We start from the raw sequence: 19,864 nt of genomic DNA, 5'->3' as shown, positions 1-19,864 counted from the left end.
AGTGTTGAGGCTTAATTAACTCATGTTTGTAAAACACTAAAGATGAAAAGCACTAAGGCCTTGGCTACACTTGCAGCTGTACAGCGCTGTGAGGTAAACCTGTCTTCGTGCAGCCGAGTAGGGAAAAGCGCTGCAGTCTGTCCACACTGACAGCTGCCAGCGCAGTGGTGTGGCCACACTTGTAACATTTGCAGCTGTGTTGGGAGCGGTGCAGCTATCCCAGCATTCATGTGGCTGCAACGTGCTTTTCAAAACGGGGGGTGGGAGGGGAAGGTGGATTGTGACAGGGAGTGTGGGGGGAGAGAGTGCTTTTTGGAGCATGTCACCTCTCTATTTTGCAAGTTCCGAACTCCCGGCCCCCTGCTCATTCATTCACTCACTCAAAGCAAGCTGCAATCTGTTTGCTTTTCTCTGTGGTACGAGCTTTGAAACTGGCACTTCCGCATTCCTGCAGCTGGTCACAACAATGGAGAGGATTGGCCACTTGACAAGGTGATTAGTACCACGCTGCAAGCCCACTCCGCTGCAGCTGTTATTCCTCTCCCAGATGTGGAGTACCTGCAGCGGTGTACCCAGGGAGATACAGCACTGTAAGTGCCCTGCCAGTGTGGACGGGGAGTGAGTTACAGCGCTGGGGAGGCTTTACAGCGCTGTAACTTGCAAGTGTAGCCAAGGCCTAAGAGCCTGATTTACAGTAGGTGCTGAGCATTCAAGGTTTCCACTGACTTTATTTGCAATTGTAAGTGGTCATCACTTTTGAAAAATCGGGCCCCAGGTTTTGTGATTCTCATTAATAAAAAGAATCAGAGCTTTTCAATGAAATAAACGATGAACTGCAACAAAAATCGTGAACAGAAACTGGACAAAAAAAGAGTTTTCTCATCCTGGGACGTTTGCATTTCCTATCCATTGCAAGCACTAAAACTTGTAAATGAATCCGCACTGAATGTTATTTCAGTCTTTAACACTGCAGCATGGTCAGAGATGGCAGCTTTCCAGGTCTATGAATCTCAGCACAGCATCAAGGAAATGATGGTCACAGAGCTTTGGTGTGAAGTTAATGTACAGGGTCTGATCATATAGCTACTGTACAATGACCTTATAGAAAGATCCTATACAATTTAATACATATTAATAACTTTTTTATTGTCTTTTTGGACCATCCTATAGAATTTCATAGAGAATTATATCCCCATTATAGAAATGTTAAAGGATAGTTTTAAAAGGCTGTAGCAAGGATCTAATTCTCTATTATATTCTATAGATTTTCAGAGTAATTTCTATAGAACCCTTTTACATTTCTATAGAGCTCAACTGATTCTTTATTAAATTATATAGGACTTTTTTTAAGGGCAGGGTCTGTGATAATGATGCAGAAGGAGAAGTTTCTAAGTACAGATAAGTGCTCACTAACCAATGCCACAGAATGAAAGGAGAGACTCTCTAGGTACCACATAATCACAAAGTTATTAGCAAACTATATGGAGATCATAGAAGTGCAAAAAAATATGTGGGTTTTCTCCTGTCTTCAGCACAGTACACTGGCTGGCTAGCCTCTCCCATCCCCTCCAGCACCCTCTCTCTGCTGGCTTCTCTTTATAGTTCTCTTTAACCTCCCTTCTTTCCCCAGTTATTCCACAGCATTCTCTGACTTTTGCATTCTCCCCAGTTCTCAGTAGCCCCATTTGCCTGCCCGGCTCCCTGTGACCTCTCCTCTCTATTCCCAGCTCTGTGACTCCCACCGTGACTGCAAGGTCTCTGTAAAGCCCCCTCCCTCTCTGAGTCTCTCCTTAAGCATCGCTATGAGCTCAGTCTCCTTTTTCTCCATCTCGCCATAAGTTCTGCGCGAGTCTTCCAGAGACAAAAAGAAACTCAACACTACAGTATTAATAAGTGATAGCCAGTCCCCTTGTTTCCCTTTCCTCTGCTCTTCTCAGGTAAGCAAGTGATCTGCCTCTGGCAGGGATAACAACAGAAAGCCAGGCCTCCAAACCCAGCCATTACACTTTCACTCACCCCCAGCAGACCATTCTGCTATGCACGGCCACGCCAAAACCTGGGGCATACTGCAGACTGAAAAACAGTCTTCCAGACAAGTTAGCACCTGAACAGGTGGATAAGTGTACTAGGACTCATTGGCTGCTTCACAGCTCACACCAGCATCTCAGCTGACCAAAAACTGACAACAGGGGTCTGTTTTGTGGTCTAGATACTACATTATCTCCTCTTAATGGCTGTGACTTGCCGGGAAAACACAATCAGTCTTTTTTGCCCCAACCCTGGCAAGAACACAGGGCATCCTGGACTACCTGTTGTAAAGTGCATCCCTAACATGTGGGGAAGGAAGTGGGACTAGAGGTGCAGCTAGGGTTAAATAGAGCCCTCAGGACCCTACAGGTACTTGTACTCCCCTGTCTTTCTGCATCCATCTGTTGTCTCTTGTCTTGTACTTAGATTGTAAGCCTCTTGGGACAGGGACCATCTTTGTGTTCTGTGGTTGTACAGCACCTAATGCAAGGGGGCCTGGCCCATGAATAAGGGGTGCTACAGCTATAGACAGACAGACAGATTACTTGTGGCAGGGGCTCTGGTGAACTTGGAGGTTAGTTGTAGTTACCCTCCCCAATGGACAGCTCCCCCTTCAACCAATATTGTGCAAACCCCAGGACTCCTCTCCCCCCAGCAGAGCATCCAGCCTGCTCACCCACCTCTGACCAAGTGCCTGTTCAATGCCACCACCCATAAGTGCCTCGTCGGTGCCCTTACTCAAAGCACCCTCATCCAACTGAGCACCCAAACCCTAACCCAAAAGAAGGGTCTCACTCAAATAGTGCCGGGCCAGCATCCTCACTAAAAGGAGTGCCTACATAGCACTCTCACCCAACGAAGCCACCCAACTCACTGCCAGCTCAATTTAACCATGGCAGTTCCATGGAAACGATGAGCCAACTGGTCTACTTTTCAAAGCCCCTCAGAGAGCTCAGCAGATGCTCCCTTGTCCCTTCCCTCTCTGTGCCCAGCTCTCTTGCTTATTAAACCAATTAGACTAAATGATGCATATTGCACCCTTGGGCAAGAAGCTGAGAAAACAGCTAATGAAAGGACAGAGCGAAGGGTGAATGAGTTTCGTGTAAGTGCGATTTATAACCTCCCCCCTTTCCCTGGTCTCCCAGGCCTTTCCCGTCCAAAAATAAAAAGCAACAATTAAACCTCTCTGTAAGATTCTGAAAGCTGTTGCTATGGCTGAATGTGACGGCAATTTAAAGGCTGCACTGATTCCTTATTGATACCTTGGAAAAACCCTCTCAAAGTCAATACTAATATGATGTGGGTTATTTATAATCTGGGATTTGACTTACTAGGGACAAAGAAGTCCTCCTCCCCCCATCTGACAAGAGGTGACATTAAGGTCTGATCAACCAGTCAGAGCAGTGCTCAGTAAGATATGGGCTCTGCAGACCTCAGTTTGACTCCCCGAAGACATCCATGCAGCATCAACACTGATGAACAGATGAGGAGCTGCAGTTGAGAACATCCGGCCAGGAGGCCAATATGTTCACTTTAATCATGCCCTGAGAGACATTAAAATGCACACATAAAATTGACACTACAAAAACATCAAGACTAACCCAGTTAGTCTCTCTCAACTGCTTCTTCATCCATTTTGCTCAGTTTCAAAGTCAAAAGAGGTTGTTTTTTTTAATTGCCAATGTCACAAACTGCAACCTGGAATCTGAAAATCAAGCCAGGTGCCTCTGGCACCCGTGGTCAATTACCTTACAAACTGCACAGCTGCCTACTTATATTTAACCAGTTGTACAGCTATTAGTGCTCACTGAATACTTCAAAAATAATCACAAATATTAATTCAAATTTGAAAATGAATTTGCTTGGGTCCTGTCGATGCTCCTGTTGTGTTTGCTTGCCAAAAGTGTTTGTGATTGACTTATACTAACACAAACAACTGAAAAGAGTATAGTTTAAGGCAGAGGTTCTCAAACAACCCCCTTCGGGCAACAAAAATTACTACAAAAAGAACAGGAGTACTTGTGGCACCTTAGAGACTAACAAATTTATTAGAGCATAAGCTTTCGTGGACTACAGCCCACTTCTTTGGATGCATATACCGAAGTGGGCTGTAGTCCACGAAAGCTTATGCTCTAATAAATTTGTTAGTCTCTAAGGTGCCACAAGTACTCCTGTTCTTTTTGCGGATACAGACTAACACGGCTGCTACTCTGAAACCAAAAATTACTACATGACCCCAGGACAGGGGACTGAAGCCTGAGCCCACCTGAGCCCCTCCACCCCGGGTGGGTGGGGTCCAAAGCCCAAGGGTTTCAGCCCCAGGAAGGGGGCCTGTAACCTGATCCCCACTCCCCAGGGCTGAAGCCATCAGGCTTCTGCTTTGGTCCTGGGCAGTGGAGCTGGGGCTTCGGCCATGGGCCCCAGCAAACCTAAGTCAGCCCTGGTGACCCCATTAAAATGGGGTCGTGACTCACTTTGGGGTCCTGACCCACAGATTGAGAGCCACTAGTTTAAGGTCAGATTTTTGATTTCTCGAAGAAAACAAAATTTCAATTCACTTTCTACAGGCATTTATATCAGAAACTTGATTCTTATTCAGTCAGGAGACAGAAACAATATCATGTACCAATCACAACTAAACAACACAGATACTATTTGGTCAAACATTAAATGCATTTGAGAAGATTGTGCTCTGGTCATAAATGTTCCCGAAGCAAAACCCAGGTGAAATGTATTAAATAAATTATTTTTTGAAAATTATGTACTCAGCACTATTAGTTCAACAGTTGTTGAACTAAACACAACTCACAAAGATCTGTCTGGGGCTATCAGCTTGCAGATGCTGTTCAAGCTCACCCAAGTTTTGCTCATTTCAATTAGAGATCAATATTGGCACTTTAACTCCATGTAACGAAGAGTTCTCTCTGAACAGGCATTGCCCACTCTACACCCTATGCCCATACATAATCATAGAATATCAGGGTTGGAAAGGACCTCAGGAGGTCATCTAGTCCAAGCCCCTGCTCAAAGCAGAGCTAATCCCCAGACAGATTTTTGCCCCAGATCCCAGAACTCTCAATCCTGGGTTTAGCAGGCCAATGCTCAAACCACTGAGCTAGCAATGCAAACCCCATGCAGGAATCTAGTGTTTATTATCCTGGCTCAGACCATTGGTCCAGCCCATCAGATATCCTGGCTTTGGCAGTGGCCAGTTCCAGATGCTTTGGAGGCAGGACAAAAGAACCCTCAAGCACCTGCAGTAGTATTGCTTTACCTGAAGGAAAAATGTCCTCCTGACCTCACACAGGCAATCAGTTTATGCCCTTAAGCACAAGAGCTAATTAGCTCTTATCTTAGTATGCATAGTAAATGTTATTAGTCATAAAATTATCCAGCCTTCTAAAAAATTCAGCCACAGTATTTGTCTCATTGACCTCCTGTGGCACTGAATTAATGATGTTGACAATAGCCTACCCACTGCAGCATTGATTTGATTGTAAATTTACGGCTCTTTAAATGGAGTGACTCCTTGTTCTTGTGTGATGGGTCAGGGTAAAATGGAGGAAACGGATCAATTTTCAGTGTAGCCTGCATAATTTAAATACCACTTGCAGGCCTGCTCTTAACTCTTCTCATTTCTTGGCTAAATATTCTTGTGAATATCTTCAGCCCTTAACTATCTTTGTTGGCCTTCTCTGGTCCTTTTCAAACTTCATTCTGTCTTTCTGAATGTTGAAGTGTCCAGAATTAGTCATGGTGCTCCAAAGGGCGACGTATCCTTGCCCAACTAGAATGTCAGAGTGCAATGAAATCAACAGGGATCCTTCCACTCATTTCAGCTGGCTTTGGATCAGGCCCTAAGCCTCCATCCTACTTGTTTTTTTAATCTGCTACTGTAAACTGAACTGATTCCCAACATTCTGTTCGCTTTTTTGACTGCCGCTGCACATTGAGTGGATGTTTTCAGAGAATTATTCACAACTCCAAGACCTCTCTCTTGAGTGGTAACAGCTAATTTAGACCCCATCATTTTATATGGATAGTTGGGATGATGTTTTCCAATGTGCATTACTTTGCATTTATCAACATTGAATTTCATCTGCCATTTTGTTGCCCAGTCACCCAGTTTTGTGAGATCCTTTTGTAGCTCTTCGCAGTCTGCTTGGGACTTGTATTTGTATCATCTGCAAATTTTGGCGCCTCACTGTTTACCCCTTTTTCGAGATCATTTATGAATATGTTGAGTAGGACTGATCTCAGTACAGACCTCTGGGGACCTCTATATATCACTCTCCATTCTGAAAACTGACCATTTATTCCTACCCTTTGTTTCCTATCTTTTAACCAGTTACCAATCCATGAGAGCACCTTCCCACTTATCCCATGATGGCTTACTTTGCTTAAGGACCTTTGGTGAGGGATCTTGTCAAAGGCTTTCTGAAAATCTAAGTATACTATATCCACTGGATCCCCCTTGTCCACCTGCTTGCTGACCCCCTCAAAGAATTCTAGTAGGTTGTTAAGGCATGATTTCCCTTTACAAAAACCATGTTGACTCTTCCTCCACAAATTAAGTTCATCTATGGGTCTGACAATTTTGTTCTTTACTATAGTTTCAACCAGTTTGCCCGGTACTGAAGTCAGGTTCACCGGCCTGTAATTGCCAGGATCACCTCTGGAGTCCTTTTAAAAAATTGACGTCACATTAGCTATCCTTCAGTCATTTGGTACAGAAGCTGATTTAATTGATAGGTTACAAACTACCGTTAGTAGTTCTACAATTTCACATTTGAATTCCTTCAGAACTCTTGGGTGAATACCATCTGGTCCTGGTGACTTATAGGGCCGGTGCAAGGATATTTTGCGCCCTAGGTGAAACTTCCACCTTGCGCCCCCCTGTAACATCGGTTCATTGAGGGGCAAATCCCAACGAGCCTTTATAGACCCTAGGGGCCAGCCGTGCCCAGGGGCTGCTCCCCAGACCAGGTACCCCACTCCCTGCCCCCTGAACTCCCCTGGAGGGTGCACAGTCCCCCCGCGAGCCCTCCCCTCCCCACCCCACCCCGGCGGCGGCCCCTGCCCAAGTCCACTCACTGGCTTTGCCGGGCTTGGGCAGCTGCAGCAGCTTAGTAAGGAGGAGCCGCCTTCTGGGGGCTCCTGCAGCAGATGCATGCAGGCAGCGACCCCCGTGCACCCCCCCGGCTCCCCCCGCTTGGGCTCTGTGGCTCCCAGGAGTGTGAGCCGCCACTGCCCCTCCTGGAGCAGGCTCAGGGCCCCGCGCCCCAGCAGCGGCTCACATGCCCAGGAGCCACAGAGCCCGAGTGTGGCAAGGGGGGAGCACTGGGGCCTCTGCCTGCATGCATCTGCTGCAGCCTGCAGGAGCCCCGCGGGGGGCGCCAGCCCGCAGCTTGGGCAGGAGGGGTGGGGGGCGTGGTTGTTCCCCGCTAGAGGCTCCTGCCCCCCTGCACTACACCGGCTCCTCCATGACTAGGGCTCGCCACCGCTGCAAGCAGGATGCTCTGGCTCTCCGGCGCCTCCGGAAGGCAGCTCCTCCCTGCCGAGCCAGGGCACCGCTTTTTGGTGCCCCCAGGGCTGTCCTTAGGATTTATGGGGCCCTATACAGTATTATTAAACTGGTGCCCATATGCCCAATGGCAGCCTGAGCTTGCAGCCCGGCAGGGGCGGAGGGACCAAGCAGAAAGAATAACAAGATGCCTGGCCCGCCTCACAGTGGCGGAGAGTCACAGTTCCCCGCAGAGACCCCTGTACACTCTTCCTCATGCAGAATGGACATGCAGAAGGTACCTAATTAAAAGCACTAAACTTGGGAATAAAAAATGTCAGTCACAGGTTTTTTGATATGCGCTGAAGTTTGTCAGACATTTATTTGCAAAAACTTTGTAGTAAGGGTGAGTCAGCTGTCTTGCTGAATACAACATTAAATATTATGGAATACATGATGCAGCTCTTCTCTGTTTTACGTTTTCTTAATCAGTATTTCAAAGCTGATTTTATATTTTAAATGTACTCTTAAGTCTTCATAAAGTAATCATTCCAGATTACTACATATTTAACTCACTGAAACAGACATTATTTTAAATTAATCAGTCACAGAGGTTTAGTGTGTTCATAACAATGTTCATTGCTTTTAGAAAAAGGGAACACTCATTTACTGTGTGTATCTCCATAACAATACACATTTATGAAATTTCACCAACTTTAAAAAATACGTTTCCAAAGATTTTAGGCATAACAAAGGATTTTATATCTTACTAAGGTACTGATTTTGCTTAAAACTAGTTCATCTGATAGTCAGAAGTAAAGAAAGGGAAACTCTTTGTCCAGCTATCTGGAAGCAAAGGGCTGTTGCTTCCTTTAATGGGGGAGGGGGGGACGGAGGGGAGAGGAGGTGAAGGGAGAAATGGATGGACGAAAGGACAGGAAGACTTTGGAAGTAAGTTTTTTTTACTATAGTGATTAAAATGTGTATTTTAGATAAGGGTGTTCTTTTGAAGAATGTATTTAAAAAACCATATGTCTGAAGATCCACGCATTTAAGGCTAAAGATGATTGTGCATCTAAAAATCTATGCAAGGATTTTTTAGAGATGTGATTTTATAATCTTCACCAACTCACTAATGAAATACTTTTAAAGCAAATTTTAAACTAAGGTCCTGTAGACTGACATGTCCTGAGTAAACTTAGATAATTTTTTCACATCTTATCTTATTGCGCTGAGGAGCAGTGCACAACTGTTTTTGTCAGTACATTCAGAAACTGACAGTAGATACCTGGGGTTTGGCAAATGCCTGTTAAATGTCTTCATTACCCCTTGAATGGCTCTTTAACAGTTTCAGTGTTGTGCTAATAGGTCGGGCAGGGTGGAGACTTTTTTTCTTTTAACTACTAGATCCCCTTCCCAGGAAGACTCGGAGCCTGCAGGAAGGGTCAGAACAGGGATAGAAAAGTTAGAGGGTGGACACTAAGACCCAGTGGTGCCCCAAATTTTCAGGTGCCCTACCCAGCTGCCTATGGCTGAGGACGGCCCTGGGTGTCCCCAACCACTTCCCGCCGTAAGTGACTGCCTAGTTTGCCTAGTGGTTGCACCGGCCCTGCTTATTACTGTTTAGTTTATCAATTTGTTCCAAAATCTAGACACCTCAATCTGCAATAATTCCTCAGATTTGTCACCTAAAAAGAATGGCTCAAGTTTGGGAATCACCCTCACATTCTCAGCGGTGAAGAACAATGCAAAGAATTCATTTAGTTTCTCTGCAATGGCCTTATAGTCCTTGAGTGCTCCTTTAGCATCTCGATAGTCCAGTGGCCCCACTGGTTGTTTAGCAGGCTTCCTGCTTCTGATGTACTTAAAAAAAAATTTGCTATTATTTTTTGAGTCTTTGACTAACAGTACTTCAAATTCTTTGTTGGCCTTCCTGATTATATTTTTACACTTCATTTACCAGAGTTTATGCTCCTTTCTATTTTCCTCACTTGGATTTAACTTCCACCTTTTAAAGGATGCTTTTTTGCCTCTCACTGCTTCTTTTACTTTGTTGTTTAGCCACGGTGGCACTTTTTTGGTTCTCTTATTATGTTTTTTAATTTGGGGTCAACATTTAAGTTGAGCCTCTATTATGGTGTCTTTAAAAAGTTTCCATGCAGCTTATAAGGATTTCACTTTTAGCACTGTACATTTTAATTTCTGTTTAACTAACTTCCTCATTTCTGTGTAGTCTCCCTTTCTGAAATTAAATACTACCATGTTGGGCTGCTGTGGTGTTTTCCCCACGACAGTGATGTTAAATTTAATTATATTATAGTCATTATTATGAAGCTATATTCACCTCTTGGACCAGATCCTGTGCTGCACTTAGGACTAAATCAAGAATTGCCTCTCTTCTTGTGGGTTCCAGGACTAGCTGCTCCAAGCAGTGTTTTAAGGTGTTCTGCATCCCGTCCTGAGGTGACATGTAGCCACTCAATATGAGGATAGTTGAAATCCCCCATTGTTATTATTGAGTTTTTTATTTTTATAGCCTCTCTAATCTCCCTGAACATTTCAGAGTCACTATCACCCTCCTGGTCAGGTGGTTGGTAATATATCCCCGCAGCCCAAGCCCTGCAATCTTGAGTCAGCTGATCCAGCCATGGATCTTTTACTGCTGTTTAGGCGTACCTTTGGAGTCCAGACACAGGGCTCTACAGCAGGGATCCTGGAAGCCATCAGAGCCCCAGCTTGTGCTAGGTTTCTCAGGGCCATAAGGCTCCCTAACATGGAGCTGGGAGCTTGGAACCCTTTGCTCTACCCAGGGCTTGGCTCCTAAGTCCACAGCAGGGAGCCTAGAAGCCGAGCTCCAAATGGGGCTCTCAGGTGTTCCAGGCTCCCTGCCAGAAGAATGAACACACACACACACGTGCACACACACACACCCCTACCTTATGTCTACAATGAATTGCTCACAATTAGGCTTCTTGGCTGAGGTCAAGAGTGGACATGATTGGATAGGAAGGGAGTTACTAGCAGGAAGAGACACTCTCCATAGCATCATCTCCTTGGAAACCTATATGGACTTTCCCAAGTTCATGCTGACCTGCCAGCAGTAATTTACATTAACTCCCACTACTAGATGCCTTCAAATCTACCCCCCCCCCCGGCCCCCCGATGGAAAGCTTTTGAGCCAGGCACTGTTGGATAGGTCATGACAGCAGGTGACAGAGCACTCAATGAGTAGTATCACAGAGGTCTGAGATGCCATGTAGACACTCTGACTCTCTGCATGATCTCCCTATAGATCTGCGATATCCATAGGTAAGGAGGGCCGTACCCCTGCTAACTTTGTGGATGGCAGTATAGGCGCAGAATTTCTAATGTGCCAGGGGGTGCTCTGCCCCAGGCCCCACCCTATTCCACTCCTTCTCCCAAGGACCCAGCCCCACCCTGCCTCTTCCCTGCCCCCTCTCCCAAGTGTGGCCAGCCCTCGCTCCTTCCCCCCAGCGCCTCCTGCACACCACGGAACAGCTGATTGCGGCAAGTGGGAGGCACTGGGAGAGAGTGGGAGGCACTGATGGGAGGCTGCCAGTGGGTGCTGAGAACCCACCCTTTTTTCCCCCATGGGCACTCCAGGCCTGGAGCACTCACAGAGCCGGTTCCTATGGGCCTTCTGGTAGCCTAGATTGTGAGCGCTCTGGGACATGTACTGCCTTTGTGCTATTTGTTTGTACAGTGTCTTGCACCATGGAGCAGTATGGTGCTCCTGCGACAGAACAAGTAACCAGTAATAATGTGTGTTATGTTGGCTACGTGCAGGATGTGAGGATAGGGATGAGGCTGTTTTCAAAGTGTCAAAACTTAATTATGGCTTCTCAGACTTGTAGTCACTTGTTTTTTTAACTACAACATTCTTTTGATGCTTAAGTGACTTATAGTAACAACCTTAGCTCTGTTAGCAAAGACTTCACCTAGAACTGTGAAGGTGCCCAAAAGCCTGCCAGCATCTGAAAGGTACAGACTGAGACATTTGGGATGACAGACAGGCAGACAACTTGTAACTTCAGCGAAAAAGATTAGACAGAAGGCATGTTTACACTGAAGTTAGAAGTAAATTGCAGCATGTGTATACATACCCCAGGCAGCTTTAATCTAGCTAGTTCGGGTGCAAATAGCTGGGAAGCTGTGGCAGCACGGGCTCGCCACCTGAATAAGTGCCCATGCTTCCGGATGGGCTTGTACAGCCCATGCGACTGCATCTTAACTGCTATTGGTATCAGAGCTTGCCAGATTAATGCTAGCTTGGGTATATCTACGTGTGCTGCAAACACAACTTCAGCTGCAGTGTTGACATACCCTAAGAGACTCTTTGAGAGGGTAGACTGGGGAAATGAGGAACATTATGCTAAAAATAGTGGGGATGGTCTCCCCTAAATTGGGATTCTGGGAATGGATGGCAATAGGCATCAACAAAACATCATCATTATGGTTACAGCCCTGTGCCTGGGGAGGTATGAACGTTTCATTCAATTATATCATTATCTGGAGCCCCACTTACACTCTTGAATAAGGAGAGGCCCAGAGTTGGGATAGCAAAGGCCGTGGCTGGTCAGGGCTGAGGTGCATTTGGAGGGCTATGTGGGAGCTCAGATCTGACTTATCAGAGTGCTGAAGAACAGGAGTGAGACTTGCTGGCAGAGCAGTGGGAGGGCCAAGACTACAGCGCTGTAAATTGGGGCCCTATCTCGATGCACCACCAGGATGCATTTTTCAATCCCATGAGCTCAATCAAGTTAGCCTAACATGATTGAAAAGCCCCACTCAGATGCAGCCTAACATATCTGAAGCCATGTTAGCAGGCTGAGTTGTAGTCGTGGGGAGGGGGGGAGGCGGGTGCTTGCGTATGAGGGAAAGGGGCAGGGCAGGACTGAAATAACGTGGGGTGCTGCAGGTCAGGAGTGAGGTGCTTTGGCAGAGCTCTGAAGAGTCCCAGGGCTGGAATCGCTGGAGGTGACAGCAATTCAGGATTGAAGTGCACTGGGAAAGCTGTGTGAGAAGCCAGGGAGGGTGGGTGCTGGAGGTATGCACTGAGGTGCACAGTCAGAAATACGTAAGGGAAATTTGCAAATTCCATACTCACATCTTAATTTAGCTAATGTCCTTCATTTCCATTAGCATTACTCACCCTCCAAAGAAACCAGGAAGGGAAAAATATTGTAACAGAAAATGAGTTGTATAACGTGCATTACCTGGCAGAACTGAGCAGTGTCTGTCATGTGCATGTCTTTCAGGGGCAGGGGCAAGGGCAAGGGCATGTGCAGGGGAGCAGCATGCATGTGTGGGAATTTGTGGATCCAGTAATGTGTAGGTAGGTACATGCATGTATGAGGAGGGGTATGCATGTGGTGCCTGTCTGAGTGAATGGCAGGAAATGTATAGGGAGATAGTGTAGTAGGGAGCGTATCTGTGTTCTGGGAAAGAATGTGGAGGAGTACGTGGCAGTATGTAGGTAGAAATATGGTATGTATTCAATAGTAAAGGCAGGAATGTAGTGTGCAGAAGGGAGGAGGGGCAGTCTGTATGTGGGAGAGGTGGAATTGCTCTGTGTATTGGCATTGGGTGTGTTTCTGTATGTGTTAATGTGAATGTTTATAGGGGCTTATGGGTGGGTGATTGTGGTTGTATATGGGAAGGGGTGCACTGTGTGGGCAGTGTGTGTATACCACAGAGTGTGGGGATAGCGTGTGTGTGGTGCATGGATGTGAGTACAGGAATGTGTAGGGAAACAGTAGCAGACACATCGATAGTGTGTGCACACACAATTCCCTAGGACCCCATGGCTGGGCCACAGCAGCACCAGCAGGGACTCTTACAAGCCACTTCTTGTTTTGAATTAACTCTTTCACCTCTGATGCCCTCACTGATCAGTAGCTCCCACAACAGGATCTCTTGGCACCACAACTATGGTAGGGAGGGGAAGAGGCAGCAAGTGAGGTCCTATTATAAACACTCTTTAGTGTTGGTTTTTCCTCTCTTATCCCAATGACAGAACCATGATGAAAACCAGTCCCTCCCCCAACAGGAGAATGCAGCCTCCTTCCCTCGCTCCTAGTGATGTAATACAGTTTCTAAGTCTGCTATCAAAAAATCATAGGCTGTGATTTAATATTAACCCTGGGAAGTCTTGCGGCGTATAATTACAGGACACGGTGCACAGCCGCTCCACAGAGAAAACATCATTGACTACAGGCACATTAGGGAGGAGTGACATCCAGTCAAGCACACAGGTAACACTTGGCCCCTGACTCTGGCACAATGCACCAGACAGTGCTAGGAGGTGGCTTACACATAACAGTGCCTCTGACAAACTGCCAGATCCCTCACCCCCACTCCACACCAAGGGGATTCTGTCCTCAGTGGAGTGAAGGAAGATCATGCTGATCTAAACAAGATGTTCATTGCTAGCCATCTCCAAAGACCTTCTGTGCATAGGCCCGGCCTGTGTAACACCTTTCCTCCTCCCTCAGTGATGTGCTACATGAGGAAACGCAGACCAAAACTGTGACGTCACAGCCACTGGGAAAGATAATAGTGGCCTGTAAGGTGTGTGTTCCACAGCTCCTCCACTGGGAATGCCGGGTGCTTGGGCTTACTTTCAGACAGGCATTGGTTACAATTGCTTTGGAAGCGTTACGAACGTGGGCATATTGGAACAGAAGACCGGTACAAAGATCATGTAGATAGGACCCTCTTCGTCCCCCCGAACACAATGCAAAGCTGTGGTGCAGCATTTTCCTTTTAAGGTTTCTTTATTTTATTTTTGAGATATTCACCAGCTGCTTCTTGGTGTCATTTCTGGTCTGAACAGCCATACACACACACCTGAATGCTCACACAGACATGACACACAAGTGCAGAGACACCAACACAAAGTCATCCACAGGGAAACAGCTACAGAACAATATGTGCACACATGTTTATTCACAATCATGCAAACACACAGACAGACATGCGCACATATGGAAAAAAACATGTATCTAACTTCCTTGCTAACCTCTTCCTGATTTCATTCCCCCCCCTCCTCTTTTCTTGTTCAAACACATCCAGCCTGACGCTCTCCACGAAGCACTGCCAAGTTCAAAGACAACTCTGGTAATACTCATGTCTGCTATCCTCACCAGCAGGCTTCATAGCTAGAGTGATGCAAGCAGCCCCATGCACCCTTTGCACAAGAGAGTCCCCTATTACCTCTTAACCAGTACCAAAGACTCTGTAAGCTACTTTTGCACTGATCTATGTCACTCAACAATAAACAAACACATGTGGACCCAATCCTAGCGATAGCTACAGGTTCTAGGAAGTGGCAGCTCTGGGTCAACCTGATAATGAAATGCTCTGAGAAAGCTGCGGCACGTTAGCAGGTTTAAACCACACCTCGCCTGTCTGGGTTGATCTGAGGATAGTGAGCAATCTTAACATCTACAGATCCAAAGGAAGAGATCTCAGTGGAAAATTCAGGAGCTTGGCCTAGAGGGTGGGATCACCTTTGAGAATTCAAATGCCTGGCTGGAGAGAGAGGGAAGCAGGATACTGTTACAGTGGGATTTAACAGACTGGTTTAATGCATTAGTTCAGTTGTGTCCAAGCTTATTACACAGGAAGGCCACATAAAGCTCAGCACAACCTTGTGTGGGCCAAACAGATTCTACATATTTTAGTAAGATATAAAGTCACCTATATGGATTTATATTTTAAGTTCAGATTGTTTCAGATGTATTTAGATAGGCTGTTTCTATGTAGGGTATTGTGTATTTACACACTTATGTAAACTAAAATGATGTAAGCATGGTGACAAAACACTAATGAATCAGCCATTAGTATATTGTGATGAAACAGGCTGCGGGCCTTATAAAATTCTCCAGCAGGCTGTACACAGCCCATGGGCTGTAGGTTGGGCATCCCTACCTTAGTTGATAGGGTCCAGCTAAATGTATTTGTCCAGCAGGCCCTGCTAGTCTTGATTTTCTTCCAAGTGAAGCCTCGGGGCAGTTCAGTCCCAGCCTGAGGGTACCAGCATATCTGAGTGCAGCAGGTAACCTGAGTTTCCAGCTCATGATAGTTACCTATCAAACTTTGCCATCCAGCTCTTTAAACTTCCCATCAATTCTGACAACAGGAATGCAAATGAAATCTCAAGCATCAGCTAATGGACTGCAGAGTGAGGAAGTGATTCCCAACAGCCCCCAACCATCTACCTACAGCCTTCTTCACTTGGCCAAATTCATTATCAGGATTTGGGGGGGGGGGGGGGGGGGGAGCTTCCTCTGAAACATCAGGCACTGGTCACTGTCAAGTGGCAGGACACCGACTTCATAGAACTATGCTCTCCTCCACTGTGGCTGATCCTAATGCATGTTCCCATGTACTGTGGTTTGGACCCATTCCTAATAAAAAAGCAAGGCTAATGGATCTACACTGGGGTGGTGTTGCTTTGATCAGGGTCCCTTCCCCCAGCGGCTGAGCACAAATAGTCTCTCTTTTTTCATGTTAAAAATACCCTGATGGCCCCAAAGCAGCCACTTCTTCTTTGGCCTCTGGCAAAGAAAAGGAAAGGGAAGCCAGAGACCCACTTGAAAGTTTGATTTTCTTATTTAACTGGAATGAAAATTACAGAGCGGCGCTGCTGGGAGGGAGGTGTCCTTGTTCAGAGCAGTTGTGCACATAGTTGACATGACAGCAAGGGGGGGGAAGCTGTCGCTCCCTTAGTTCCTTCTTCTCTTGGAACCCTCTCTCCCCACAGAAAATGGTCAGCTTTAGTCCCCAGCTCATTTTATTGTAACATCTAATGAAAAGGAGACCAAACAAGGGGCTCCCGAGGGTGACCAGATAGCAAGTATGGAAAATCGGGACAAGGGGTGGGGGGGTAATAGGGGCCTTTATAAAACAAAGCCTTGAAAATCGAGACATCTGGTCACCCTAGGGCTCCCACACATCTGTGTATGTTCTACCAGGGGGATTAAGGTGGCTATATCACAGCTAGGAGGCCAGATGCCCAGACCCTCCAACTTCATCCATCCCATCTGCCCTGGTTTCTCAGTTGATAATAGGGAAAGTGGGATTTTGCCTCCATTTCAGTGCAAGTTGTTGTCTGGCAACCACTCCCAGGCTTGAGATCAGGCCTTTCTTTGTTTTTACTGCCCTTCTGATTGTAGTCCTTCCCTTTCTGGGGCTCAGATTCCTTCATGCTGGGCCTTTGTGCCCTGCCTGTTGGCATCCCTGTTAAACTATCTGTATCCAAAGGAGTATGGACATTCTATATCTGTTAGCTACCGTAGCCTATGGCCTCAACTCTCTGCTGCTGAACGGCCTCACTACCTCCTCCCCATAACATGGTTCCACCTCCCTACTCTCCCTAGTTTATGAAGCCCCAGCTCTCACACCCTGACACCCGTTGGACTCAGCTCCACACCACTCCAACCTCTTGCTGAATATCTTAACTTTGGCCTTTAATACATTATTTTGGACTTCGTTAAAACACAGGATTGCCAAACTGGATCAGACCCAGTGTCCATCAAGTCCAGCATCCTGTCTCCGACAGTGGCCAGCACCAGGTGCCTCAGGTGCATGAAACCCTGCTGAAGGCAGTTGGGGGCTAATCTTCCCCCCATTAGATCTCATCCTGATCTCTAATAGCTAGAGAGTGGCTTAAGCCGTAAAAGTAGGAGATCTTAATATCCTTTCAAAAATGTGTTAGACTTATTTATAACAACTCTGCATCATCCTGTTAACCATAGATTCATAGATTATAGGACTGGAAGGGACCTCGAGAGGTCATCAAGTCCAGTCCCCTGCCCTCATGGCAGGACCAAATACTGGCTAAATGTAAATGTGCCACCCCTTTTTGAATCTAACTAAGTTCTTGGTCACATCATCATCTTGTGGCAAAGAGCTCTACACTTAATTACACATTGTTGTGAAAAAGTATTTCCTTTTATCCGTTGTGTACTTGCCATTTTTTAATTTCATTGACCGTCCCCTTGTTGTGGTGTTATGCAACAGACGTTCTCCATCTACCTTCTCTGTACCATTCATTGTTTGATACACTTTTATCACATTACCTCGGAAAGGAGTCAAATAAGAGGGTAACTATCCCAGTCTTTTCAATCTCTCTTCATCTGAGTGTTTTCAGGCCCTTCAACATTACTGTTGCCCCTCTCTGAGCCACCTCTAATTCTGCAATATCCTCTTTGAGATGGGGTGACCAGTGCTGTACACGGCATTCCAAGAGATTGCATCACTGATTTCTACAAAGGCATTATATTATTCTCTGTATTGATCTCCATCCAACCTATAGGCATCCTAACATCTGGTTTGCTTTTTTGATCACAGCTGAATGTTGAACCAAGGTCTTCATTGAGCCATCCTGAATGACACCCACATCCTCCTTTCCGAGGTAAACTATCCCAGTCTTTTCAATCTCTCTTCATCTGAGTGTTTTCAGGCCCTTCAACATTACTGTTGCCCCTCTCTGAGCCACCTCTAATTCTGCAATATCCTCTTTGAGATGGGGTGACCAGTGCTGTACACGGCATTCCAAGAGATTGCATCACTGATTTCTACAAAGGCATTATATTATTCTCTGTATTGATCTCCATCCAACCTATAGGCATCCTAACATCTGGTTTGCTTTTTTGATCACAGCTGAATGTTGAACCAAGGTCTTCATTGAGCCATCCTGAATGACACCCACATCCTTTTCCTGAGCTCATATAGTTAATTTAGACCATTCTAAGGTGTAGGAGTAGTTTAATTTTTCTCTGCAATGTGCACTACTGTGCATTTATCGACAACAAACTTCATTTGCCATCAGGCTGCCCATTCCCCTGGCTTGACTGGGTCCCTCAGAAGTTCACAGTCCATTCCAAAACTGTACAGATAGAGGACAAAGATGAGACACTGATCAGCTCTTTACAGGGTTGAATTCCTCTCCTCCACCCTCTCTTCTCATCTGGAGGCTACAATCCAGGCAAGTTTCATGAGTGGGACGCTATGAGACATTCGAGTGTGACCCGCGGCTGCCTCATTGGGTTTTGTTGTAGTAATGCACACATCAACAGAGCAGGTTGCGTAATAAAGGCAGAACAGGTGAGTGCCTAGACTAGCAGTGGCATGAAGGCAGGGTCTAGCATAAAAGACAGCAACAATACAGCCTGCTCCAAAACTCCTACTGAAGCCCATATAAGGCTTCACATCTATACATATTAAAGCACTTCCCAAGGATGAGTAAAGCAGCAGCAGCAATTTTACAAACTCGGTTAACTAAGGCACAGACAGAACAAGTGACCATTTAGGCAGCTAAATATTAGCGGCAGTAAAATCTTTGGTAGCTGGTTATCACAGGCCTGGGAGGGGGCGTGGATAGATGCCCATTTTCCTAAGGCAAAAAAACCCCAGCTCTGCCCATCAGTGAACCTCTCCTTAAATATGGGGAGATGCCTGCTCCAAAGAGCGATACCGAGACTGAAGGAAGAGTAGGTCTGAGAAGCAGGGTTTCCTAAGAAGCCCTACGACTGCACCTGCACTGCCCCATCCTAGCTGGGACTCCCAAGGTTTTCCTCTGAGGCACCTCATATCCCTGAGTGTCACACTTCTGCTTCTCATCTCAATGGGATTTTTGAAAAGCAAGGGACGCTGGGCTCTCTGCAGGGAGATTTAATACCATTCTCCTCTCTGACCCAGCCAAGCCTGGAAAGACAGACACAGCTCTTGGCGAGAAACATCCTATCTAAATTTAGCCTCCAGCTCTCCACCCGGCAGCTCAAATGCTTTGGAAGGCTGGGCAATGGTGAGGTAATGACCGGGAGATTCTTTCTTTAGGCATCCCACATGGCCACATACTGCCAGCTAAATATAAACCTTGTGAACAGAAGAACTTGTGTTGGTTCTGGATGAAGCAGCTCCCATTGAGCGTCTCACAAGGAGGGAGAAAGACCAATTTCAGCTTCCAGGGAACCTAGGGTGTCCAGATGTCCCGATTTTATTGGGACAGTCCCGATATTTGAGGCTTTGTTTCCTATGGGTGCCTATTACTCCCTACTCCCTGTCCTGATTTTTCACACTTGCTCTCTGGTCACCCGAAGGGAACCAGGGTTTTGGACGCAGGGAGACATCACTAGTAATACTCAGTCCCCATCAGAACACAGGTCTGCTTTGGACTTTCAGGCCTCTTTCACGAGCATATGTGGTCTAAATCTTTATAGAAAGATCAAGGCCCAGCACACAATTCAAAGCAAATTTAGTCACTGGAACATCACATAGCTCATAAGGCATGAGTGAGAACTGGCC

The 19,864-nt window shown here is 46.2% G+C and overlaps 1 protein-coding gene across 1 annotated transcript in view; it reads right to left on the bottom strand.

Moving 5' to 3' along the window:
- Positions 1 to 19,864, bottom strand: part of B4GALNT3 (beta-1,4-N-acetyl-galactosaminyltransferase 3) — a 128,103-nt gene that overhangs the window by 91,592 nt on the left and 16,647 nt on the right. The window lies entirely within an intron of this gene.

The sequence above is a fragment of the Chrysemys picta genome, chromosome 1, assembly GCF_011386835.1.
Source record: "Chrysemys picta bellii isolate R12L10 chromosome 1, ASM1138683v2, whole genome shotgun sequence".
NCBI lineage: Eukaryota > Metazoa > Chordata > Testudines > Emydidae > Chrysemys > Chrysemys picta.
The sequence above is the reverse complement of the archived record's forward strand: the minus strand, read 5'-3'. Positions and strand labels throughout refer to the sequence as shown.